This window comes from Lissotriton helveticus, chromosome 7 (genome assembly GCF_964261635.1).
Source record: "Lissotriton helveticus chromosome 7, aLisHel1.1, whole genome shotgun sequence".
Classification (NCBI taxonomy): Eukaryota; Metazoa; Chordata; class Amphibia; order Caudata; family Salamandridae; genus Lissotriton; species Lissotriton helveticus.
The window spans coordinates 889321556-889349300 of NC_136068.1; positions in this window are offsets into that span (position 1 = coordinate 889321556).

A 27745-nucleotide genomic window follows, 5' to 3' on the forward strand; every position below is an offset into this window, starting at 1 on the left:
GCTCTCCTCCTGCGGACTGTCTGCCAGCCGTCAGCCGCAGGGCGAGGTGGGTCTCCCTGCGACCGGGACGGAGAGGCGTCTCTGGAGGTGGGACCGTCCGTATGTCGATCCCAAGCAGGGAGCAGGTGTCGCGGAGCGATCTAAGCTGGTGAAGGGATCCGTTCCACTTGAAGATCAGACGGAACGGGTGGCCCCAGGAGTAGGGTACCCCGGCCTCCCTCAGGAAGTTCGTCGCAGGTCTGAAGGATTTGCCTTTCAGCAGGGTGATATTAGAGAGATCCTGAAAAAGGGCCACCGGGTCATCGCGAAATTTGATGGGTTGTGCTTTCCTGGCCTCTCTAAGGATGCGTTCCTTCAGGGGGAAGTCCGGTAGGAACGCTAGGATGTCCGGAGGCGGTGCTGGCGCCCTGCGTGCCATGCCCACCCTGTGCGCTCTGTCGATGCGGATTTCGAATTCGCTCGCCTCCCCCAGAATGTGTCTGAATAGGTCCTGTAGGTAGTTGGCCACACTGTCCTTTTCAGCTTTCAACGGGACCCCCCTGACCCTTATGTTATTCCGCCTGGAGCGGTTCTCCAAGTCCTCAGAGTGCGACTGTAAGTCCACCTGTTGATCCTGAAGTCGTAGGATTTCCTGCTGAAGTCGCTCCACCTCCTCACTGCGGGACCGATCAGCCTCTTCCAGCGAGGCAACACGCTCACCCAGGCCGTCGATGTCGTGACGGAGTTCGCGGTGTTCCCCGGCCATGTCCTGTTTCAGAGTCTGGAAGTCTTCACGCAGTGTGTTGAAGAGGGAGGCCAGGAAGGCTTTTGTTATTGGAGCGGAGTCTTCATCCTGTGGCTGAGGGCTCGCGGGGGGCCTCGGGGACGACTGTGGTTGGGTCTTGTCACCTTTCGACGTCGCTTTATGCATGAGTTCCACCACGTTCCGGGTCCCCTTGCGATTAGAGTGCGCCATTGTGTCCGGTGCAGGGTGGCAGGCCAACCGGCAGGCGTCGTCGGACGCCGATGAGTAGTCACCCAACAAAGAGACTAACTGTGATGAGTGGTGAACGAACCAGAGCTGTCCCGTGAAATGGCGAGGAGCGGCGACCCAAGAAGAGGCCTCCTGGGGGTGGCCGGAGGAAGAGTCTCTCGTGTGGCGCCGCAGGGGTGGCGTTCAGGATGCGATGTGGCCGGTGAGGCGATGGGGGTAGAGGCGACCAGGCCAGCCGGGCTGGGGACCCTGCGCCTCGTTGAGCAAGGGTATGCCTGAGTGAGGAAGAGCAACGCTGGTCTATGAAGAGTACTGTGGCACCAGGTTGAAGAGCAGCGCCCCAGAAGCAGTCGAAGGCTGCGAAGATGTCCACAGACGGGCTGATCGACCAAGCGGGGGAGCCGGTGGGTAGCAGATAGCAGGCAGTTGGGAGGAGGCCTGGAATGACGGTTCCGGCGAGCGGAGGCTCAGGACAATGTCCAGCAGGGTAGTGACACCGACCCCAGCAGGCGAGGGACACCCAGCAGAGAGTGCAGGGACCCAGGGGAGGGGAAGCAAGCGGTAGTCCAGGACGCAGGGCGCCTCTCACCTTATCCCCCACATCCTAGGGGTCGTTTCCAATGCGGGGGTGCACTGCTGTGTGGTTCCTCACGTCGGTGGCGGACCCCTCCTCCGGGAAGTCAGGGGGACGGGAGGTTCCGGGTCCCCTCCAGTAGTGGGCCGGCGCCGCCAGTGAGATGTCCGCTGTGGGTGGAGTGGCGGTTGGAGATCCTTCCGACCCCTGGGCAGGCCCACGCCGGGGTCTAAAGTAGCAGGAGGCGTCCGGCGGGGATTGCTGTGCCCGGAGGGGCCGTAGAAGCAGGCCTCAGTTCAGGTGGCAGTTCTCCGCCGATGATCGGGGATGCGGGGGAGACTCCGGCGAGGTGCGGGGGCGAGTGAGCCCGGTGCAGGGCGCCGTCGAGCCAGGCCGCACCGTCACCCGATAAGCCCACGCGTGGTCCCAGAGTGTCCAGAGGGCCCTCTCCAGGGCGGATAAGGCACCCGCGGAGCAAGGCCACCGATCTCAGCGCGCCCCCCCAGGGGCCACTGATGAAGTGGGGGATGGCCGGCGAGAGGGCGCAGGGCCGGAGGACGGCGCCTCTCAGGGTGCAAGGAGCTATAGGCCCGCCAGGTGAGGGCGTGGGAATGCGCCCAGAGGCCCACGCCGGGACCCGAAGTCAGTGGTAGGCTGCTTATGAGGCTGAGAACACCGGCTCCCAGGTACGCCGCCGTGCAGTGGGCCGGGTGTCCGTGCTCGGGCGGCCGACCGCTGGGCCGGCAGGCCCGTCTACGTCGGGATGTAGGCGCACGGCGGAAGGGCTCTAACCTTCTTCGCCGGCGCACCGGTCACAGCCACAGTAGAGGTCGCGGGTCGTCGGTCTCCGTAGACGTCCAAAGCTCAGGTCGGCAGTCCCTCGGCGGAGCAGGGTGGAAGTGCGCAGGATGTGGGCGCCGCGGGGCCGCCGGAGACGGACCAGTCCGGCTCTCTGGCAGGCCCACGCCGGGGCCTAGATTTGCCAGGGGTCCTCCTGCGTGGCGCACTATGTCCGGGGGGTGCGGGACGCACCGCGTCCTCCGGGGGACCCCCGCAGCCGTTGGGCGCACGTCACTGCCGTCCGGTGTGCCAGTCCACGGCTCTCCGGCGGGATGTATGCTGCCCCCGCAGTGCAGCCGCGCTGCGGAGGGTCTCAGATTCGCGCCGCCATTACGCCGTCCTCCCCGGCGATTGGGAAAGCGGGGCCACCGGCAGTCACACGTCCAGAGGAGTCCGAACGATAGCTCCCCAGGACAGCAGAGAGGGTCGAGCTTGGATTTGGGCTGAAGCACGGGGGGTGATAGCTAGAAATTACGTGGCAATGGGGCTTAGGGCCGGGGAGCCTCTCGAGACACGTCTACTCAGGCCGCCATCTTGGCCACGCCCGTAACCTACGGTTTTTAAATTGAATTATTCAGTTTTTTTAATAGCTATTTTTTATAGCTATTAATTATTATAATTTTTATAAAATTATTTAAACAATGTATATTTTTCTAACATTAATTTGTCAATGTATTTTTCCTCTGTTTTTTTTTTATCTTTTTACCCCGGATTGCTCAGGGTACGCACACCCGTAAACGCACGCGTACACGTAGCGAGAGCGCTATTCCCGCGTGCGAAAAAATATATAATTATGTATTTAAAGTAAATAATAATGCAAGACATTTAGTGGCATACTCATCATAGTACTAAGTTTCATTTTTAATAACCGTATTTCACCTTTAAACGCATTTAAGAAAATCTAGCAAAACGTCATTCTGACGCGCCGCGTAAGCGCCCCCGGAAGCGTTCCTGGAAGCGCCTATGTACGTGCCGCGTAAGCACCCGCGTTAGTGCCCCGGAGCGTGTAGCGTAAGCGCGCATCAAGCCATGTGACCTTAAAACAACACTTTTGATTGGTTAATAACAGTTTTCTTTCACAAGTAGGGAAACACCCCACCCATTTCCCTCACAACCTCTTTGCTTTTGCTGAGACAACACCTCTTGTCTGTTCCTGCAAAACAAAAATGTGATTCCACCATGTCTAGTTCCCAGAACCCTTCCCAGGACCAGTCCTCAGACTCTTCAGATCGATTCCTGCCTGAGGCCCCCACACAGAGAAAAGTGAAGGACCACTTCATATGGAAGTTTTCTCTTTTCCGGAGGTGGAGAAAAAATGCAATGCTCCCAAAGTCACCTGCAAGATTTGTGACACTGTGCTATCATGAGGAGATCCCACCCGGAAGTATAGTTTCGGGAATGCTACTTTAATCAGGCATGTTGAGAGGAGGCACCCGATTAATTATGCACAGGAGAGCACCAGAGCCTTTGCTCGCAATCTATCACAAGATGGCGCCTCCACTTCCACCGGAGCTTCTACATCATCGGTGAGAGGAAGACCAGCACTGATGATCCCAAATATTCAGCCTGTTTTTGGAGATATTTCAATTTGTTGTAAGCAGTGTGACCTACTGCTCTGTTATGGGGAACAGAGCATTCAAATAATTGTTAGAACCAGGGAAGAACACCGCTGCGCCCCTCGGCCCTAATTTTTCCCCTTTTTTTTTGCTCCTGTTGAGCAGTTTTGCATTCCCTAGTATTGTTTTTGTTCTGAAAGAAATACAAAAAAAATGTAAAAATGTTTGGAAAAAGTAAAAAAAAAAAAAGTAAAAAAGAAGAAAAAAAACACTTCTTTTTAGAACTACCTCCAATTCTCCAAAAAGAGCTATATTCCTTACATATTCTCAAGGAGTGAGTGAAGTGGAGTACGGTGAGAGAGGAAAAGAAAATGACTGAGGGAGCGAAGGAAGGGAAGAGAGGGGAAGGGAAGTGAAGCAGGGGGACTGAAAGAAGATGAGTGTGGGAGGTGAGTGAGGGGCACTAAATGTATCCCTATTGCAATGTACGGTGCTCCCATTTGGGGATATGTCTAGCTAGAGCCCATACAGAGGGCAAAAAATAGGTTTTTACGATCTCTATTGACTGTTCCTACCTCCACCCCGACATGTTCCATTCACGCGGAGGTTGGTTTGGACTATATCACAGATAGGCTTAGCCTGGCCCCGCTGATCTTTTGGCTAAGGACATGGCTTAACAAAGAGCTATCCCTGAACCATTTAATCATGGAGGATGTCATGTCCTTAGATCATTTTAAAAAGATTCTGTGGCTGGACTACCTGAGGAAGTCTTTAGAGCAAATAGGGAGACCGGAACTTTTTGAATTTCCCTCACGTATTAGTAACACGGATGTAGCACTAGTCAAGAGACAGTTTCTGTCCCTGGCTAGACTAGCGCATGAGGAAAAAGAACTGCAGAAGCCGATGGTGAGGTCTCATTACATTTCAATCATTTCCACTTCTATGGAACCGTACCTCAGCATTGTTACTAGACCTTTTCACAGATTTCTTTTGACCAAATTTAGATTTAACCTCATTCATTATCATTTGGGTAACTACCAATCCTGGGTAAGACTAGAATTAGCTCCCCCCTGTCCTTGTGACAATTTTTCAACCCAGGATACTATGCATTTTGTTATGTTCTGTTCTTTATTTTCAGTTCCCCGCAATAAATATTTGTTACCAATGCTGAGGGAGGTTGGCTTCACCCAAGTTAGACCGGCACTTCTGTATCTTCTGTCTATGTCTAATATTCGCACCATATTTTGCATGGGTAATTATTTGGCGGCAGCATCACGGATTAAATTGAGTCATGAATCACCAGCTAGCACTTTATAACCGCCTACCCCCCGAGTCCCACATTGCCATTTTGCACTGCACATTGCCTATTTGCACTTTTGACTTTTTTCTGCCCTATAAAATGAACTTTGTAAAGACTTCTGAAAATGTTTTTATCAATTTTATCATGTATCCGAAACTATGTTTGTAAAGGTATCATTTTATATTAACATGCATGAAATGTTTGTCTTTTTATGATTTTTATCAAAATCGAATAAAAGTATTTTGACTGACTGACTGAGTGAGGGGAAGGGGAGTGTACATGTGGAATGAGGATAAGTGAGGAAAGCGGGGTAAGGGAACGGGGGTGAGGAAGGGTAAGAGAAAAGCAGTGAGGTTGAGGAAAGAGTGGTGATAGAGGGTGGATAAAGGTAAGTGAGTGTGAGACAAGGAGAGTGAGGGAGTTAGGAGACACAGGGAGTGAAGGAAAGAGTGAGAGAAGGGGACTGAGTGAGGGAGCATAGAAATGTAAGTGAGGGAGTGTAGGTGAGTTAAAGGAAGTGAGCATGAGGGAAGGGGACTGAGAGAATGAGGGGACGGAGGCAGTGAGGCTAAAAGAGATGGAGTGAGGGAAGGGGAGTGAGGAAGTGAGAGGACAGAGGGAGTAAGAGAAGGAGTGAGTAAAGTGGAGGAAGGTGAGTGAGGGAAGGGGAATGACTGAAGGAGCAAAGGAAGGAAAGAAGGGGAAGGGGAGTGAAGCAGAGGGACTGGAAAAAGGTGAGTGCGTGAGGAGAGAAAGGGGAAGGGGAGTTAAGGATGGGGAATGAGGATAAGTGAGGGAACCGGAGTATGGGAACAGGGGTGAGGGAGGGTGAGAGAAGGAAATTATTCACCCACATTCATTTAAAATCAAGCTTGACTCACAGTGTGATCTTAGGCACATGACCAGGATGTTACATGTAATCTACCATGTCTGTCTCTGCCTCCACTATGTGTGTCTGTGCTCATACTATCTCACTGGCTCTACTGGCAAAAAACAGACCATAAATATATAAGCAAGACATAACATTCCTTTTTCATTTCAACTGCACACCCTGGATCTTTATTGCACAGCTTAGAGCCTATTTGTGAACTAAGAGGCCTAACATACATGCTGCCTAAGATTCTCTACTAGTACATATCCTAAAGCCTAACTGACTTCAAGAATACATGTATTCCCATGTTTTTAAACACATCAACTAAGCACAATATTCACCCAGATTCATTTAAAATCAAGCTTGACTCACAGTGTGATCTTAGGCACGTGACCAGGATGTTACATGTAATCTACCATGTCTGTCTCTGCCTCCACTATGTGTGTCTGTGCTCATACTATCTCACTGGCTCTACTGGCAAAAAACAGACCATATATATATATATATATAAGCAAGACATAACATTCCTTTTTCATTTCGACATCACACCCTAGATCTTTATTGCACAGCTTAGAGCCTATTTGTGAACTAAGAGGCCTAACAGACATGCTGCCTAAGATTCTCTACTAGTACATATCCTAAAGCCTAACTGACTTCAAAAATACATGTATTCCCATATTTTTAAACACATCAACTAAGCAAATTATTCACCCAGATTCATTTAAAATCAAGCTTGACTCACAGTGTGATCTTAGGCACATGACCAGGATGTTACATATAATCTACCATGGCTGTCTCTGCCTCCACTATGTGTGTCTGTGCTCATACTATCTCACTGTCTCTACTGGCAAAAAACAGACCATATTTATCTAAGCAAGACATAACATTCCTTTTTCATTTCAACAGCACATCCTGGATCTTTATTGCACAGCTTAGAGCCTATTTGTGAACTAAGAGGCCTAACAGACATGCTGTCGAAGATTCTCTACTGGTACATAGCCTAAAGCCTAACTGACTTCAAGAATACATGTATTCCTATATTTTTAAACACATCAACTAAGCAAATTATTCACCCAGATTCATTTAAAATCAAGCTTGACTCACAGTGTGATCTTAGGCACATGACCAGGATGTTACATGTAATCTACCATGTCTGTCTCAGCCTCCACTATGTGTGTCTGTGCTCATACTATCTCACTGGCTCTACTGGCAAAAAACAGACCATGTATATATAAGCAAGACTTAACATTCCTTTTTCATTTCAACTGCACACCCTGGATCTTTATTGCACAGCTTAGAGTCTATTTGTGAACTAAGAGGCCTAACAGACATGCTGCCTAAGATTCTCTACTAGTACATATCCTATAGCCTAACTGACTTCAAGAATACATGTATTCCCATATTGTTAAACATATCAACTAAGCAAATTATTCACCCAGATTCATTTAAAATCAAGCTTGACTCACAGTGTGATCTTAGGCACATGACCAGGATGTTACATGTAATCTACCATGTTTGTCTCTGCCTCCACTATGTGTGTCTGTGCTCATACTATCTCACTGGCTCTACTGGCAAAAAACAGACCATATATATATAAGCAGGACATAACATTCCTTTTTCATTTCAACAGCACACCCTAGATCTTTATTGCACAGCTTAGAGTCTATTTGTGAACTAAGAGGCCTAACAGACATGCTGCCAAAGATTCTCTACTAGTACATATCCTAAAGCCTAACTGACTTCAAGAATACTTGTATTCCCATATTTTTAAACACATCAACTAAGCAAATTATTCACCCAGATTCATTTAAAATCAAGCTTGACTCACAGTGTGATCTTAGGCACATGACCAGGACGTTACATGTAATCTACCATGTCTGTCTCTGCCTCCACTATGTGTGTCTGTGCTCATACTATCTCACCATCTTTACGGATTAAAGAAAAATGTGCAAATATAATTCTTTCTTTCACCCAGACACTCAGTGTGATCCTTGTCAAAAATGTAAAAACCATACATTTTACCAAAAAACATGTAGCATAGTAAATCGTTTTAGACACAGAGCACAGCCCATTTAAATGACCACTACATTACAAGTTAGAAACCTGACTCATTTCCAAAATACATTTCCAATATGCACCATTCATTTTTTTGCCAGCATTACATAGAAACATGAGACACAATGCAAGAATAAACAAGCCCAATATGCTTCTTAATCTTCCCCATAGTGCATACAGCACTCTATATATATTAAATGAATCATTACTCACCTTTAAAAATGCTTTTGAAGATTTAGAACAGTGTCAGTCACACACACCAGATTTTCTTAAGCAGAATCTCTGAAATGCACCTCAAACACTGCAACCACAAATGGTCCTGATTCCCTGTAATTCTTCACACATACCCCTGGACTTAACTAATCAAGATTCTTCCCACACTATTTCAAAACCAAACTGACATTTTAATTGGTTCTACATTTCAACACTTTCAAACTCACTTAATATTCACCCATCCCCCCAGTGCTCATTCAGCCTGTTACCATGGTAACTCCCACCTAACTCAGCACACAGGTGAAAAGTTCATGATACTATGTTGCAAATGAACCCAGCAAGGGTGTTTGACTTCTCAATATAGCAGCTTATCCTGTGCAATGTTTCTTTCAATGACTTTTTCTCAACCATTAGAATTACTTCTTTCAAAAAACAGAAGCATACACCCTAATTTTCAGGAAAATGTTAAGAAACCACCAATCATTTCTTGTTTTTCAAGTGCACTGAATCTCAACCACTTTTTTTCATAGCTCCTACTTTCAAAGTGCCATTTCATTTCCACAACTCATCTGAATACAACCACATCTACCTTCAAGATGCCTAAAGTATGGATTGTGGGTCATAGTTTTGTTCACTGGAGTGAAAGGTATGCAGCAAACAGAGGTATTCACAACCTTGATTTACCAAATGTGGATATTATGTGTGTTGGCCAGAGAGGATTGAGATGTCACCAATTGATACCATTGGTAAAATCCTTTATGCATCTACCACACCCTGACCTCATAATTGTGCACTGTGGTGGCAATGACCTGGGCACTTTGACTGGGGTAGGTCTGTAAATGCTTTTAAAGGACACCTTTGGGCAATTTATGTCACTTTTTCCAAAAACTGCCTTGGTATATTCTAATATATGCCAAAGGCAAAAATGGAACTGGTCCAACCAATTTTGTACACAGATTGAGAAAGCAAGGAAACATGTGAATAAATCTGTTTCTGCTTTCCTCAGACACTATGGTATGGGTTTCTAATACCACAACAGCTTGCGTTACAACATGCAAGGCATCTATAGGAGAGATGGTGTACATTTTACAGATGAGGGGAATAGAGGCTTCCTCTTGAATTTTAGACTCTGCATCGGTACCTACTTGTAGGTACAAAAAAAAACACATAACACAACAGCTCTTTTCAGAGCTACCCTACCTCTAAGGACTCTAAATTCTTATTTTACACTATTTTCTTTCACTGTTTTTCCCCGTGGTGCGCTCAGGATACGCGTACCTGGAAGCGTACATGGGAACGCACCCAGCGCTTACCCCGCGAAAATTTCAACAACAAAAAAATTAGTTTTTTTTGCCCTTCAGGGTCCTTCTAGGCCCCCCTCAGAAAACCTAGGGGGTCAGGGGATGTCTACCCTGCCCACTTTTAATCATTTCCCCCTTTTTTTTCACCTCTTGTGTCTCGATTCTACCAAGACACAAGATGGCGGACTCTCCGGACTGTTTGGAATGTTGACACCCGAGAGCCAATCAGCTTTCCGCTCGAGCACTTCCGTGGCGCGCCGGGTGCGCTTACCGGTACGCGTACCGGTAAGCACTCGAAGCGCGCATATAGATATATATGTGTTTTTTAAGTTAATTTTCGTAAAAACCACTGGAGCAATTTTCACCAAATATAGAAAAGGCACTTCTGCGTACCAGTCCCTACAATTTTGCAAAGTTTGGTGTAATTCCATTCAGCGGTTCGGGCTGTAGCCGTGTCTGAACGTCCTATGGAAATTACCATAGGGAAAACACATTTTAGGACCCCCCTTTTTACTCGGCCCCACATGACGAATCCCCCCGAAACTTCCAGGGAAGGAGCGGAGCGGAGCTGGCCTAAATTTTGGAAAATTACACGCAAATTCCTCAACCAGCGCAAAAGTTATTCCCAATAGAATGTTGCGGATTTCCTATGGAAACTAGGTCCTAACTATAACTACCTACTGGCGACCGCCAGTAGGTAATAAATATATATATATATATATATATATATTTCGCTCCAACAATCCCTCCCCGTAATCCACGGGAACCAGGAGGCAGCACTCCAAAGGCAGGTTACACAAATCAAATTTATTTTCTCTCACAAAGCGCTTTCGGCACTCGGCCTTCGTCAGTGATGAGACGCTGACCATCTACATCATCATGTATTTAAACGCCCGCGTTACTCGGGTAATCAACACAAAGATAGGACTATCAAAAAATCAATAAAGTGGCGGTCGCCATCTTGAAATGGTGTATATCGCAATGTGTAAATCATGCCACAGTGTATCTAATTAAATTTATTAAACAGCGTACACAATGCGAAAAAATGCAAATCATGAAATCATGCCCTGTATGGGCTTTTTTGCAATATACTTATACTATAGTCCCATGTTCTTCTTTTTGTTAATAAAGCCCTGGATGGGCATTCATTTGTCATTTATATACAACATACCACAATCCTCGTGGAAAAAGTTCAATAGGAATTCGTTCCTCATAATTATAGAAACAAATAAACAGATAAGGAACGTGAAGCAATGTAACTGTCAATTCGACTCATCCCAGGTGTACAGCTAGGTCCTCATGCATGTTCAGTCCTGTTGGTGTTTTGCTCAACAGGTCTATAATGTACCGTGATTCCAGCCTTCTTAATTTTAAGAGTCTGTCACCCCCCCTGATACTCACAGGGATGGAATCCAGGCAAAAGAAAGTGAGCAGTTCTCTGTTGCGTGCATGCTCTTTATCGAAATGTCTCGCAACAGGATAACTTGCATCTGCATCGCTCTCTGGTGTTCTAGGATCCGCAATTTCACCGGATTGGTAGTACTCCCCACATACCTTCTGCCACAAGGACATGTGAGGCAGTATACCACATAAGGCGTGGTACATGTGAGGAATTTGGAGATTCTCTTAGGGTCCTTGACACCCGGGATGCTGTACTGAATTACACGTTTGCTTCCCTTGCACGCCTTACATCGTCCGCAGGGAAAGAAACCTTTCATAGGTTCAATTTTAGGTTTGGGTTTCAATTCATCATGGTGGCTATGGACTAAATAGTCTTTTAGTGCTCTTGCTTTCCTGAATGTAATCAGGGGATGGGAGGGCAGATCTTGCTTGATAACATTGTCCGTCATCAGGATATTCCAATGTTTCCGTAGGATACGTTTAATATCTCCTGAATTCCGTGAGTAAGTAGTTATTAATCGGAATTGTCCGGTTTCGGATTTGTTATCCTTTTCATGAGTTTTATCTTCCAGCAGCTTGCTTCTGTCAAGGTTTTCAACTTTATTCAGTGCTTGTTTGAGTGTGCTTGCATTATATCCTCTTTCCTTGAACCTTTGTATGCAGTTGCTTGCTGCTTTTTTGAACTCATTGTCTTTAGTATTGTTCCTCCTTATCCTTAGAAGCTCACCATAGGGTATACTATTCACCAAACTTTTTGGATGCCCGCTAGTAGCATATAATGTTGAATTTCCTGCGGTAGCTTTTCTGAAAAGTTTGGTGTGCAGATTGCCTCCTTCTATGAAAATAGTCAGATCCAGGTAATTTACTTCCTTTTGGCTGATTTCTCCTGTAAATCTTAGATTGTTCTCATTGTTATTCAAAACCTCCAGGTATTCCTTAGCCATCTCCACTGATCCTTCGATGATGATGAACAGGTCATCGATATAGCGATACCAACATTTCACCAGGTTGTTCCATTTGGTGTTGGTATTGGACCAGGCTCCTCCCAATGCCCCACGAATAAATTCGCGAAGCTCGGGGCCGAGCAAGTGCCCATTGCCACGCCTGTTAGCTGCTTATAGAGGTTGGTTCCAAAAAGGAAGATATTGTTCTCGAGGCAAAATCTTAGGAATTCAATCAACATTTTATTGTGTTCGTAGTACTTCACTGGCCTCCTATCCAGAAACCAGGAAATGGCTTGTATCTCTTCTTCATGCTCAATGCACGTGTACAAGCTAGCAATGTCTACGACCATCATAGTATATCCATCTAGCCAAACCATTGTTTCAATGTTATTCAAGAAATGTTTCGTATCCTTCAGATAGGATTTCAAATTGACAACATGAGGAGAGAGAAAAGAGTCCACATATATAGACAGATTTTCAGTCAAGCTGCCCTGAGAGGCTACAATAGGCCGCCCAGGGGGATTTACCGGATCCTTATGTATCTTGAGTAGATAATAAAAGGTCGGAGTTGTTGGATTAAGGCATCTCAGAAACAGATGTTCATTACCATTGAGCATGTTACTGTTGTACCACTTTAGTATCATATCGTGGTAGTCTTTAATGCTCTTATTATATGTAGATTCGTTCACCCTTGCATATGTTTTAGGGTCATTCAATTGCCGCAGTGCTTCTTGCTCATACTGCAATTTGGTTAGCAGCACAATGTTACCTCCTTTATCCGAGGGTTTGCACACCAGGGACGAGTCATCACAGAGCTTCTTTAAAGCTGTTCTTTGCTTATAAGTGAAATTAGATCTTCCATAGTCGGTAACATGTTTGCATCTGAGAGTTTTTAAATCCTGAATAACTGCTTCCGAAAAGGTGTCTATAGCATCTGCTGCCATCATAGGCATGAAAGTGGAACCTGGTTTGAAATTGGTTGCACCCCCTCTTTGCTGTACTTCCATATGTGTCACCATCTGTGTATTGCTTAGATTAGCAGTGTCATCTTCATCTATCTCCCTTCTTAATTCTTCTAGAGATCGAATGCCCACTAGGTCTTTGCATAGCAACATACTTTCTTCTTTGTCGCCGGCCGCCGCCGGTTTGGGTAAGGGAGGTTTCTGTTTGAAATATTTGTACAGCTTTAATTTGCGGATGTACCTAAATAGGTCTATTCGTGTTTGCGTAAACTCGAAGTTCTTTTCAGGGCAAAAAGTGAGTCCCAATTTCAAAATATTTTGTTCCTCGGTGGTCAGGATTTTCGGTGTCAAGTTTACAATTGTGAGATTATCCTCAGTGCCTATGTTTTCTTCTTGAAGGCACTCCTCATGCTCCTTGTTACGGGTGGCGAGCCTACGATTTTTCCGGCTCCAGCCCCCCCTCCTCGTCTTCCTCTTTGTGTTCTTCTTTCCGGGGGTTTGCCTTTGCCCCCTGGATACTGTTTTGTACGCATCACTTCGTACTCCTCCTGAAAACCCGAAGGCTCAGTTACATCTTCATGGCCATCCTCGCTCGAGACCTCTTCTCCAGTTAATGATGATTCCGAGGTTTCCGGTACGGGAATGCTTGTCCCGGATTGCTTCTTCTTCTTCAGTTTTAATTCTTTGCGTGATTGGTCAAACTTTTTTGAGAAAGTGAGCACTCTTCCCATCCGATAGTCCTTTTCATCCCTCTCAAATTTTTCTTCCTTTCTCAGTTTAATCTTCTCCTCATATTTCTTCAATCTTTTCTTCATTGCTTCACGTTTTTCTTCCAGTTTGGATTGATCTTGCTCTTTCGAAAGGTCATGTTCAATGTCTTTGATCTCCGCTAGTGCACCCCCGGCTGGCAGGCACCCGCCTCTGTGTGCGACAGGCTGGTGCGAGTGGAGCGGTAATATATATATATATATATATATATATATATTCACTGAAAAAAACATAGGTTTCAAGCCTGATATAGTTAGGAGTTAGCATTTAAAAAACCTTAGAAATTCACTGAAAAAACTGTAGATTTTAGGGGTGTTATAGTTAGCTGGACATTTCACTCATACAAAACCATTGTGATGTAATTTGAGATGTCATCAGTGATGTCACTGACCATGTCATGAATGATGTAATATGTGACATCATCAGCAGTGGATTGCGGGCGCGCGAAATATAGTTAGTACAACTAACTATATCGGAGGAATTTCAATGATTTTGTATGAGTGAAATGTCCAGCTAACTATAACACCCCTAAAATCTACAGCTTTTTCAGTGAATTACTAAGGTTTATTAAATGCTAATTCCTAACTATATCAGGCCTGAAACCTATGGTTTTTTCAGTGAATTTCAAAAGTTTTTTAAATGCTAATTCCTAACTATATCAGGCCTGAAACCTATGGTTTTTTTCAGTGAATTTGCAAGGTTTTTTAAACGCTAATTCCTAACTATAACGTGGCTGAAACCTGTGGTTTTTTCAGTGAATTTCAAAGGTTTTTTAAATGTTCATTCCTAACTATAACGTGGCTGAAACCTATGGTTTTTTCAGTGAATTTCAATGGTTTTGTAAATGATAATCTTTAAATGTATTAATTGTTATATTTTTTATAGTGATTTACTACATTATTTTAAATTATTTCTTTTTAGATATTTTATTTTTTAAATTACATTACATATTTTTAATATAAATTGAAAAGAAAATGTTTTTACACCTCTCTGCAACGCAGCCCCCTGACACGTTTGCAGAGGGGGAACTAATTCCCCTTGCATACTGGGGGTCCCTGGGGGCCAACTAGCCCACCAGGAACCTCCAGCATGCACCATGGGGCTGCATTGCAGAGAGGTGTAATAAGGCCACACCCTTTTTTACACCTCTCTGCAGCGCATCCCTTGGGCGCGTTTGCAGAGGGGGAACTAATTCTCCTTGCATACTAGGGGTCCCTGGGGGCCAACTAGCCAACCTGGAACCTCCAGTATGCGCCAGGGGGTTGCATTGCAGAGAGGTGTAATGAGGCTATGCCCCTTTTTACACCACTCTGCAACGCAGCCCCCTGGCACGTTTGCAGAGGGGGAAATAATTCCCCTTGCATACTGGGGGTGCCTGTGGGCCAACTAGCCCACCTGGAACCTCCAGTATGCGCCAGGGGGCTGCATTGCAGAGAGGTGTAATGAGGTTATGCCCCTTTTTATACCTCTCTGCAACGCAGCTCCCTAGCGTGTTTGCAGCGGGGGAACTAATTCCCCTTGCATACTAGGGGTCCCTGGGGGCAAACTAGCCCACCAGAAACCTTCAGTATTCCCCAGGGGGCTGCATTGCAGAGAGGTATAATGAGGCCACACCCTTTTTTACACATTTCTGCAGCGCAGCCCCCGGGCGCATTTGCAGAGGGGGAACTAATTCCCCTTGCATACTAGGGGTCCCTGGGGGCCAACTAGCCCACCTGGAACCTCCAGTATGTGCCAGGGGGCTACATTGCAGAGAGGTGTAATGAGGCTATGCCCCTTTTTACACCTCTCCGCAATGCAGCCCCCTGGCACGTTTGCAGATGGGGAATTAATTCCCCTTGCATACTGGGGGTCCCTGGGGGCCAACTAGCCCACCTGGAAACTCCAGTATGCGCCAAGGGGCTGCATTGCAGAGAGGTGTAATGAGGCTATGCCCCTTTTTACACCTCTCTGCAACGCAGCCCCCGGGCGAGTTTGCAGATGGGGAACTAATTCCCCTTGCATACTGGGGGTCCCTGGGGGCCAACTAGCCCACCAGGAACCTCCAGTATTCACCAGGGGGCTGAATTGCAGAGAGGTGTAATGAGGCCACACTCTTTTTTACACCTCTCTGCAGCGCAGCCCCTGGGCGCGTTTGCAGAGGGGGAACTAATTCTCCTTGCATACTAGGGGTCCCTGGGGGCCATGTAGCCCACCTGGAACCTCCAGTTTGCGCAAGGGGGTTGCATTGCAGAGAGGTGAAATGAGGCTATGCCCCTTTTTACACCTCTCTGCAAAGCAGCCCCCTGGCGCGTTTGCAGTGGGGGAACTAATTCCCCTAGCATACTGGGGATCCCTGGGGGCCAACTAGCCCACCAGGAGCCTCCAGTATGCGCCATGGGTCTGCGTTGCTTTGCCCTGGGGGACGGCGGTCCCCGGGGCAGTGTGGTGGGGGATTGGGCCCCCCCCACACTTCTTTATCACTATGGCCCCGCAATTTGGTCCCCCCGGGGGGTAATTTGAAAAAAAAACAGACCGGGTTTTTTAAAAAGATTTTTTGGGCCTTGGGGGTCCTTGTGGGACCACCTGGGCAGGCCTAGGGGTTCAGGGTGTTTCTACCCTGCCCCCTTTTTGTGTTATACACGTTTGGTTTTCTGATTTCTTGTGCCTCGGTCTACCGAGCACAAGATGGCTGCCAACACTTCCTGGTTTGAAGTGTTGAAAGCCAATGAGCATGCAGCTCATGCTGATTTGCTGCCACTGTCTGTCAACACTCCACAACAGAAATTGTTGGCAGCCATCTTGTGCCTCGGTAGACTGAGGCACAAGAAAGCAGAAAACCAATCGTGTAGAACTCAAAAAGGGGGCAGGGTAGAAGCTCCCTGACCCCCTAGGCCTGCTCAGGGGGTCCCAGAAGGACCCTCAAGGCCCAAAATGGTACGCGTACTGTGCGCGCACAGTGCGCGCTTATAGATATATATATATTTTCTTCTATGGGAGGGATTTACATCTTTTAAGCAAAAGCGTGATCTGCGAATCAGACTCTACTATTTTGCCAAATTTCTTGTAATTCCGTTCAGCCGTTTGGGCTGTAGCCGTGTCTAAAGGTCCTATGGAAAATAACATGGGGAAAACACGTTTTGGGACCCCCTTTTTTCTCAGCCCCCACTTGACGAATCCCCCAAATCTCCCAGGGAACGAGCGGAGCGGGCCATCTTCTTTGAGAAATTTGCGACGATTCATCAACCGGCGCCAAAGTTATTCCCAATAGAATGTGGCGGATTTCCTATGGAAACTAGGTCCTAACTATATCTACCTACCGGCGACCGGCAGTAGGTAATATATATATATATATTCACTGAAAAAAACCATAGGTTATAGACCATATATAGTTAGGAATTAGCATTTAAAAAACCTTATTTTACTCACACAAAACCATTGAAATTCCATATATAGTTAGTTGCACTAACTATATATCGCGCACCCGCAATCCACTGCTGATCATGTCACATATTACATCATTCATGACATGGTCAGTGACATCACTGATGACATCACTGATGACATCTCAAATGACATCACTGATGACATCACTGATGACAACATCCAGTGACTGTATGTTTCTGTAAAGTTAAAATATGTCTTACATATTGAAGAATGAGTGGATGTATAAGTGTCTGGATGAAGGATTTAGTAGGTGCGTGACTGACTGTATGAGTGAGTGATTAAATGTGTCTCACTGAATGCATGGGTTAGTGACTAAACTGTCTTAATTTGTGCATCATTATGTCTGTTGTGATGTAAACTGCTGCATGTGTTGATCATTAGCTATACGAGAGGCTATATGTGTTATTAATTGGTTGCCCAAGTATTTCTATGGGAGATTGAGTTTGTGTGGGGGTGGCTGGAAGGTGTGTGACTCTGTGCATAGATGTGTGAGCAGTTTATTCACTAGGTGTATGAGTTCAAGAGTGCATGTGGAAACAGCTACATGGGCAGTTGACTGTGTGCATGAGTGTATTGATGAGTGAATGGATATCTCAATGCTACATGTCATAGTAAGTACATATGTAAAACACAGTACATGTGAGAGTTGGCATATATAAATAACTGTGCATGAGAGCCACTGAATGAGTGAGTGGTTGTATCGATCATTGTGAACTTGTATCAGGGATTGTATAAGAGAGTAAATATGTGTTAGTATATGTTTCAATAAGTAAGGTGTGTATAACTGTATAGTTGAAGAAATGGAGGTGAGATTGTTTCTTTGCATGACTGACTGGGTGTGTGAGTAACTCCATGGATGAGTGGCAGTGTGTGAGTGTCTGTATACACTGAGTGTATCTAAGGTTATATTAGAGTCTGAAGAGGTTTATCGTATTAGCACAAGAATGATGTCAAATGAGACGTCATCAGTGATGTCATCAGTGATGTCATTTGAGATGTCATCAGTGATGTCATCAGTGATGTCACTGACCATGTCATGAATGATGTAATATGTGACATGATCAGCAGTGGATTGCGGGTGCGCGATATATAGTTAGTGCAACTAACTATATATGGAATTTCAATGGTTTTGTGTGAGTAAAATAAGGTTTTTTAAATGCTAATTCCTAACTATATATGGTCTATAACCTATGGTTTTTTCAGTGAATTTTCAAGGTTTTGTAAATGCTAATTCCTAACTATATATGGTCTATAACCTATGGTTTTTTCAGTGAATTTCAATGGTTTTTTAATAGCAAATATCATAAGCTGTCGAATGTCAAGTACGTGGTAAGTAAAAACATTTTCGTGTTTATGCACACTGATCTGCTTTGAATGCTGCCCCCCACCCCTCATTTCTATTAGGAGTACTCTCTCTTTGCAGATAGTGAAGGGTCGTTAACGCAGGCCTTTGCCCCCGTTGTAATCCGTCGTGCCTGCTTCTCTCTCCATTTGATTGATTGTTCTCTTTGGTTCATTCTCTATTTACAAACAAGCACAGAGTCGCAATACTCTGTTTAGTCTTTGCAGATAGCGAAAAATCGTGTAACAAAACAAAAGGAATCGAGCAAAATCAGTAGGCCACTAATGGGATCTCTTTTTGACCTCCCTAAAATAGAAACATTAGGAACAACCTGTTGATAATACCAATGTGTATGTACATAAGCGGCGTTCATTTGTGTTCACAGTACCCCTTGTTGATTGTTTGAATCGAGCATTGAATTGTTCGAAGTTGGTTCTCTTAAGAATCTTCTCTGCCTGCAAACGAGGAAGAATAGGAATATTCTCTCTCCCTTTGCAGATAGTGAAGGGTAGGTAACGCAAACCTTTAACACGTCGTGCCTATTTTGTTCCTCATTGATTGATTGTTTCCCCAAACATTGACTGTTTGGGAATTGGTTCTTTTTGGAGGTATTCCCTGTTTGCAAATATACGTAGGAAAATCTTTGCAAATAGTGAAAGGGTACGTAATGCGGACCTTTCTCCCCCGTTGTAATCTGTCATGCCTATCTACTCCCCACTGATTGATGCACCTGTTTCACCCGGACCATTTACTAGAGATACGTCATCTGGCCCGACCAGAGAGCACCCCTAGTGAAAAGGACATATGCAATAATAACGAAGTGATCACTGTATCCTGTTAACAGAAACTTTAGCATGAAACAACCTGGAAAGAAAAGAATAGGAAAACGAAAATCAGTAGGCCACTGATGAACATGAACTTTTATTAAACAACGAACAAAGAAACGATAACATAACGTAATGATAAAACCTATTAATGTCCTAGAAACAAGAAAACGTTAGAAATATGCCAGTGGTGAGAGACCAGAAAAACAGTAAGAGAAACCAAATCACCCCTCGCTGTCCCACCGCCTGCCACGCCAAAAAAATCGATAGACTAGGGAAAATGCAAGTCAGTAGAACATCCGCCCCCACTCTGGAAACTTCCAAGGTGGGGCAGGGTTGCGGCTACGCCCAGCCGGGAGCAGCCCATATAAGGCGGGTCCTGCTGCCACGCCTCGGCCAGGAGATCCTAACGTAGGGTGTAGCCGGAGGAGAGGCCGAGGCCAGCGGGACCCGGCCAGGGGATTGCCTTTACAACGCTGAAGAGTTGCAGGGGGGGGAATGTCTCCTCGACCCTCCCCTCTCTCTCCCAGTCCGGCCGCGGTGGCCCTTGAGAGTTTCAGGTAGTCCCGCCACATGCTCTTCCGGTCCGGCCACCAACGGTCGGGGGGCCGAGGCCGACGGGATCCGGCTGCAGCCGATAAACCAAGGAACCCGTTCATGGGGCCAGAGCCAGGCCGACATCCACCGGAAGCCCGGCCCAAAGACGGACGGGACATTTTTTCTTTTCTCCTTCGTAATAGCAGTGGCAACACGCCAGGCAAAACACTTCTTTCTTCAAAAATGGCTTTGACAACACTGGGGGGATGTCTTGCACATGCCTCCGACCCCCCCCCCGTCCTCATCGCCACCGGCCATAACAAATGTCAAGCGGGGCGCCGTGGGGTGCACTGGGAGGGAGAGACGGTGCGAACAGGCCTCTCCCGCCTCCTCAGGTGAAGGCTTCCCAGCTGCACCCTCAGCGCTCCAGGTGCCCCGAGAAGGGTTCGTCCACTGTGGCGATGCTGCAACGTCTCGCCCGGCAGGGTGGAGCCCGTCCGCTCATGTGACCCCGCGATCGCCGGTAGCTGCCGAACTCTCAAAATGGCGATCGACCTGGCAAGAGCGGGCCCAGCATGAAGAAATGGCCCGGTCACTGGTTGACTCCACCACCGTAGTCGTCCACGACCTTGGAGATTCAAGAGGAGCCGCGGGAGTCTCCGACCCCCGATGGGGAATGACTGCCATGATCGCCCGTGGAGTGACGAAACTGTATCCGCGGGACGTCGGTGCTCCCATGCTGGCGCCAGCCTCACTTTGAATTACTAGAATCCTGCAGACCTCAGTTGCGGTGAAAGCACAGTGTGACCCGGTAGGAAAAATTGTTGCACCCCCTCCCCTTTTTGAGTGATAGTTCAAACCACCGATCCTTTCCTTTGCCCTTTTAACGGAACTTTGGACTGCCTCCCCCTCTTTTACATTTTCTAGAGAAAACAAAACATTAACCACTACATTACCATAGCAGTTGACACCAGAACTGTTTTCAAATTGAAAACCAACAACATCTTCAACAGAATCCTTTTTGTTTCTGCTGTGACCCTGCTACAGCACAGGCATTGTCCCCAGCAGTAATTCTGCAATGCCGGTAAGAATAGCTGTGGTGCCTACTGGACTCACTCACCCCCGCGGCGCCCCACGCCGTTATTTGCTGGGCGGCAACTTACTAGACATCACTTTCGTGCCATCTAGATTTCAGCGCGTTCTGCTGCCTTGGAACTATTCCCACAACAGACTGCTACTGACGACCCACCCCCAGGCAACATCTTCTGAATTTTCATAATTTGAAAGAACTAGTAACATGTCCTCATCAGGAATTCAAAAGAAATTGCCACGGTCTCTTCGTTGTTTAAATGTTTTTACTGTTTTTGTTTTGTTGTATATATTTATATGTTATTAAAGTTTTATATTCCTACTACTTTGTTGGAGTGCTATATATTTTTAATGTGACACATAATTGTAAAAACTTTGATGTACAAAGAGTCATTCCTAGAATCTTCCGCTTCAGGCTCGGTCCCCTCCCCAATCACAATACAGGATGGTTTTCAGATAGTAGGAACACGTGTGGTGTGACGGATCTCATCGGGTGTGGGCCTTGATCTACTATAACTCCTTTGAAGAGGGGTGATTCTTTACAGCTGGAGCCATAAACTACATCTGCAGGGCTAGCTGATAGCCTGGACAATCGGACACAGAGGAAGAGGAGTGTCAGAGGGTGCGGTAGTGAATAGGGCGAAAGGGAGGTGTCGGGCGGGCACAGAGTGTGATTCTCAGGGAAGAGCAGCGCAGATGGGGGGAGGTTTATTGCCCATGCATAAGACAGAGAGCGGGGTGACCAGTGCCTGGGGAAGATGCTTGCGAGGGTGGGGAGCCATGCTACGAATCGACAGCGTGCAGAGAGTGGGTCTGGTCAAGGCATCTAAAATGGCTGCCGTGCACGACAAAAGTGTGGCATTTCAAAAAAGGCAAGATGGCGCAAACAATGTTTTTCAACACTTCCTCATTTCCTTCGAATCGAACGTTAACAGACGTTGGTGCATATTACCAAAGTTAAGCGATATTTATCGCTAACGATGCTTACCAACGAATTTTTTACAGCTAAGCATCGTCAGAAATTATCGAAGATAAACCTTGCTATTATCAAGGTTTATCGCAAATGCGATAAAAAACGGCCGCAATGCATGAATATCGCTAAAAAGTCAGCGATATTCATGCATTACCGAGCTAATGCTCTTAGCCATGTTATCCACCTCCCATTGGATAACATGGCTAAGAACTGCTCAGGGCAGGTGTTACTTTTTGGAGATATTCGCGCTTAGCGCGAATATCTCCAAAAGTTGGTAATAGGAGATATATATCTTGCATGTTGTAATGCAAATTATTGTGGTATATGGAACTCATACCATAATCTCTCAGGAAAGCAGAAACTGATCCTTTTGGGACCGCCTGAGAAGGCCTAGGGGGTGAGGGGTACTCTACTTTGCCCCCTTTTCACGTTCCAAACTATTTTATTTTACTCTCTTCTGTAATTACACAAAATAGCAGCGATAAGATGCATCAGAGACACACAGTGAGAGAAAGGAGGCCGGAGATGAAGAAGAGATGTCAAATACACATTGGAGATAATATAGTGGGAGAAGGGAAGTAAATATGAGTAAACTTACCATGTAACATAAAAATGTTGCACTCTATACTATAAGTCTCATTTTATACTACAATCACTTCGCTACAACCTCATAAATTAAAAATAAAAATGAATAATGTCTCAAACAATTTTTGATTTCTAAATATAAATTTATTCTTCAGAATTTTCTAAATTTGAAAGAACTAGTAACATGTCCTCATCAGCAATTTCCTCTTCAATCATCTCATCTGGAATCTCCTCATTAAAAGTCTGCAATGATGATTCTTGTAACTCTATGGTCTCCAAACATTCGATAAATTCGCCATCAACAGATTGATCAAAAAAATCATTCAAGTCATCTCCTCCTTGTGACAATATTTCATTATTGGTGCTGTCAATTTCAATCAATGTAGTGGAATCATTCAAGTCATCTCCTCCTTGTGACAATATTTCATTATTGGTGCTGTCAATTTCAATCAATGTAGTGGAATCATTCAAGTCATCTCCTCGTGACAATATTTCATTATTGGTGCTCTCAATTTCAATCAATGTAGTGGAATCATTCAAGTCATCTCCTCCTTGTGACAATATTTCATTATTGGTGCTGTCAATTTCAATCAATCTAATGAAATCATACACGTCATCTCCTCCTTGTGACAATATTTCATTATTGGTGCTCTCAATTTCAATCAATGTAGTGGACAATTCAAAAGAAATTGCCACGGTCTCTTCATTGTGAGCCATTTTATTTTGAAATTGCTTGCTGTAAATTGCAGAAAAAAATAATCACTTTCATTTATCGTTTTTAGTAATACATAATATAAAACTAACTTTATCAAGTATTTAGTATAACAGAAGGACTGCAAATAAATAACAGAAAACATTTTTCAAATTATCTTCAAGTGTACAACATAGTTCCCCTTACAAATTAACAACTCACCTTTTTAAAAGTAGGAGAAGTGTTAGTACTGTGTAAATCAAACACCAGAAATTCACCACCAAAAATTCCTCACAAATGTACCTCAGACAGTAGTATCACAAAATGGCTGTGGTTTCCTCTCATTTGAGATATATACATAACCAATTAACTTTCATCACACACAAATACAAAACCAAAGTAACATTTTAATTGGCTCTAAATTTCAACACTTTCAAATGTGTTTTCCCCATGCAATTTTCCATAGGACATTTACATACGTCTACAGCCTGAATGGCTGAACGGAATAACACCAAACTTGGAAAAATGGTACATCAAACCTAAGAGGTCAGGAAGGATCTACTATGCCCCCTTATGGTCATTTGCCCCTTTGCTTTGGCCTCCTCTTGTCTCTCGATCCTACCGAGAGACAAGATGGCGGCCGCTACGGACTGTTTGTAATGTTGACAGACGCCGGAGAACCAATCAGCTTCGCAAAGCTCGTAACGCGAAAAGTACGCGAAGCGGAGCGCTGTTACAGATATATATCTTTTTTTGAACGTTAATTTCTCAAAATCCACTGGAGCACATATATTGAGACCTAGCAAAGGCACATCGGGCTACCAGTCCCTAATATTTTGCCAAGTTTCCTGCAAATCCATTCAGCCGTTCGATTATTGACATTTAGATACGTCTACAGCCTGAATGGCTGAACGGAATTACACCAAACTTGGCAAAATGGTACATCAAACCTAAGAGGTCAGGGAGGATCTACTATGCCCCCTTATGGTCATTTGCCCCTTCGCTTTGGCTTTCTCTTGTCTCTCGATCCTACCGAGAGACAAGATGGCGGCCGCTACGGACTGTTTGGAATGTTTACAGACGCCGGAGAACCAATCAGCTTCGCTTCACAAAGCTCCGTTGCGCGAAAAGTACGCGAACTGGAGCGCTGCCCGGTCCGCTGTTACAGATATATATCTTTTTTTAAACGTTAATTTCTCAAAATCCACTGGAGCACATATATTGAGACCTACAAAAGGCACATCGGGCTACCAGTCCCTACAATTTTGCCAAGTTTCGTGCAAATCCATTCAGCCGTTCGGGCTAAAAGTGAGGCCAACCGCCCTATGGAAAACTCAATGTTAAAAACACGTTTTGGGACCCCCCTTTTTTCTCGACCCCCCCTGGACGAACCCCCCCCCAATTTTTAGGGGCTGCTCAGAAACAAAATGTGCCATTTTCCTGAAAATTTCAGCCAATTCCGTCCACAAACGCCAAAGTTATTAGACATAGAATTTTCAAAAATCCCATAGAGAAAAAATCCTAACTATATATACCTACTGGCGACCGCCAGTAGGTAATATATATATATATATATATATATATATATATATATATATATATATATATATATATATATATATATATATATATATATATATCTCCAAGATACTCCAAAAACAAGACTCCCAATCTTCGGAGTGGCGTGAAACCGGCGGAGTCAGCCGGCAATTAACATCCCGGAAAAAACGTAATATCTTTCCACGCTCTCAGACAAATGTCAACACAGCAGGCAGGATTTCGTGCAGCAAAGTTGGGGGTTTATTTAAAGCATTAACCCGCCGTGACGCGTTTCACCACCGTAGTGGCTTGTTCACACGTTTATGCTTTAAATAAACCCCCAACTTTGCTGCACGAAATCCTGCCTGCTGTGTTGACATTTGTCTGAGAGCGTGAAAAGTTATTACGTTTTTTCCGGGATATATATATATATATATATATATCTAAAACAGGGAAAGCATTATCACACAATTGAGCCCATACAGGGCGAAATTGGCATACAAAGGAAACATTCCACAAGATATAATATTTGTGGAACATAAATGACATCATGCCACATGAGTTCAGAGCATTGTAATACCTGTATATTGAAATTGGTATAGTTATAAGTAACTGACAATGCAATGTATATTCCCTGTTTTCTGTTTTTTAATATGCACGAGCACTTTTCTAAATCACCGTTATTTTCCCATGTATATAATGTGTAAATATGTATATGTAATTCGTAAAGTTGCACATTACAAGATGGCCGCCACTTACATTGAGGCGAGCAGTAGTCCACTCTTGATGTTGTGTGGAGTGGTTGGGAATATAATGGTGTAGCGCACTAGTAATGGCTGACACTGACGAAGCCGAAAAGGTGAAACGCGTTTGTCGAGGGGCAGGGGGGTCTGCCAAATAAACCATCTTGGTGTAAACGCTGACTTGGAGTGCCGCCTTTTTACTCATCCGAGCGATTTGGAAGCGTGTGTCGATATATATATATATATATATATATATATATATATATATATATATATATATATATATATATATATATATATATATATATATATATATATTAAGGCTCCAATTTGCACCGATCTCGAGGGTCACTCTTGGTGTCGGGTGCCGAGAAAAACGCGCCGGTGTATCGCGTTTAAATATCACAGCTCCAGTCCTTTCCACACATGCCCAGCCGGGCCAGGAATAAAGACATGGCACTCCCGGGCTCAATTTCATACAGCGGAGGTATTTATTTATTTATTTAAGCAAACGCGTTTCGGGACAGCGTCCCTTCGTCAGTGGTTCAACAACGAGCAATGCAGTTTCATGTTTTTAAAACGGCGCCAAGACTAGGCATAGACATGGAAGGCGGACTAATCCGTCCACAATAACATAACGCCATCTTTGAGTGGTGTCGATATGCATTTTCAACATAATACATTACAATATATAATTGTGTTGAAACTTTTCGCCGTGTATCGGCCAATGCGACTGATTTTATCATCACAGAAACACTTATTCATATATTTATATATGTACTCAATGGAGTCTGTTCTTTCGATGGGACATTGTACTGTGTGTTAAGTTACAGTCATAATGACAAACATGGTCAAACGACCATTGGATAAATTTATACTGAGATTACCTTCAGATTGTGGATGGATTAGTCTGCCTTCCATGTCTATGCCTAGTCTTGGCGCCTTTTTAAAAACATGAAACTGCATTGCTCGTTGTTGAACCACTGACGAAGGGACGCTGTCCCGAAACGCGTTTGCTTAAATAAATACCTCCGCTGTATGAAATTGAGCCCGGGAGTGCCGTGTCTTTATTCCTGGCCCGGCTGGGCATGTGTGGAAAGGACTGGAGCTGTGATATATATATATATATATATATATATATATATATATATATATATATATATATATATATATATATATATATATAATATATATATATATATATATATACGAGCCCGAAACGCGTCATCTAACTATACTGGAGTAACTGGGTTAAATAAAACATCTTGCCTGTATGCAGTGGTCCGTCTCTCCTTCTCCGCCGCACTGGAAGTAGCAGGAGTTATTTCATTGTGAATGTCTTCACAGAAGTTGGTTTGCTCCCGTCGACGTACCCTCTCACCCGGAAGTGGTAGCCGCCCTCAAACCATTTTCAACTGGAATCCGCAGTGGAACGTTGGTGGCCACCCCCTACTGCAGTCGCAAATATTTTCATCGAGAAGAGATCAGTCTACGACCGGGTCGGAGGACTCATAGAAGATTGTCTGTATATCTGTACGCAAGACGGCATTGTGCAGAGGTGGGGTGATATCAGGCTTATATAAAGCTTAGCGTTATAAACATACGTGCTACAAAACCCAATAGAGTTAAATCATCCGGCATGTCTGATGAGATTGTTCGGCAACGAGAAGCAGCAGCCAACGAGGTATTCGGAAATCGGCCCGTAAACTAATGTAATGCACCCAGTGCTTCCAGCAGCACTCATGAAACACAGCAAAATGAAAAAACTTTATTAAAGAACCTAGAAAAAAACATGAAGCTTGAGATCACCAAGTGGTGGGAACACAAATCTTTGTGTAAGTATGCAGGGGCGGGCCGTGTTCCAAGAGGACTGCGCATTTTATTGGCGCCAAGTTTCGACAAGCCGAGGTCCCAAGGTTGCCTCTGGATAAAGGACGCACTCCACGAAAAGGTGAGTTTCCAGCCCTTTATTTGAAGAAAGATGCACATCACGGCTATTTTAAAACTACAATCCCCTACGCGTTTCGAAGCCGCAGGCTCCTTCCTCATGGGGTGACAAACAGGAAATGGCAAAATCACCACAGCCATCTTTGTCCATTATTTGCGTGCTCTCTCCAGTGAGAGCATGCTGGTAACTGTAGTACAATTCTTCTCCATCAGTGGTGTCAATCCATTTTCTCGCAATTTCTTTGCCCAATTTATTAATTCTTTCACTGCCCTCCAGTGGGCTACAGGCGC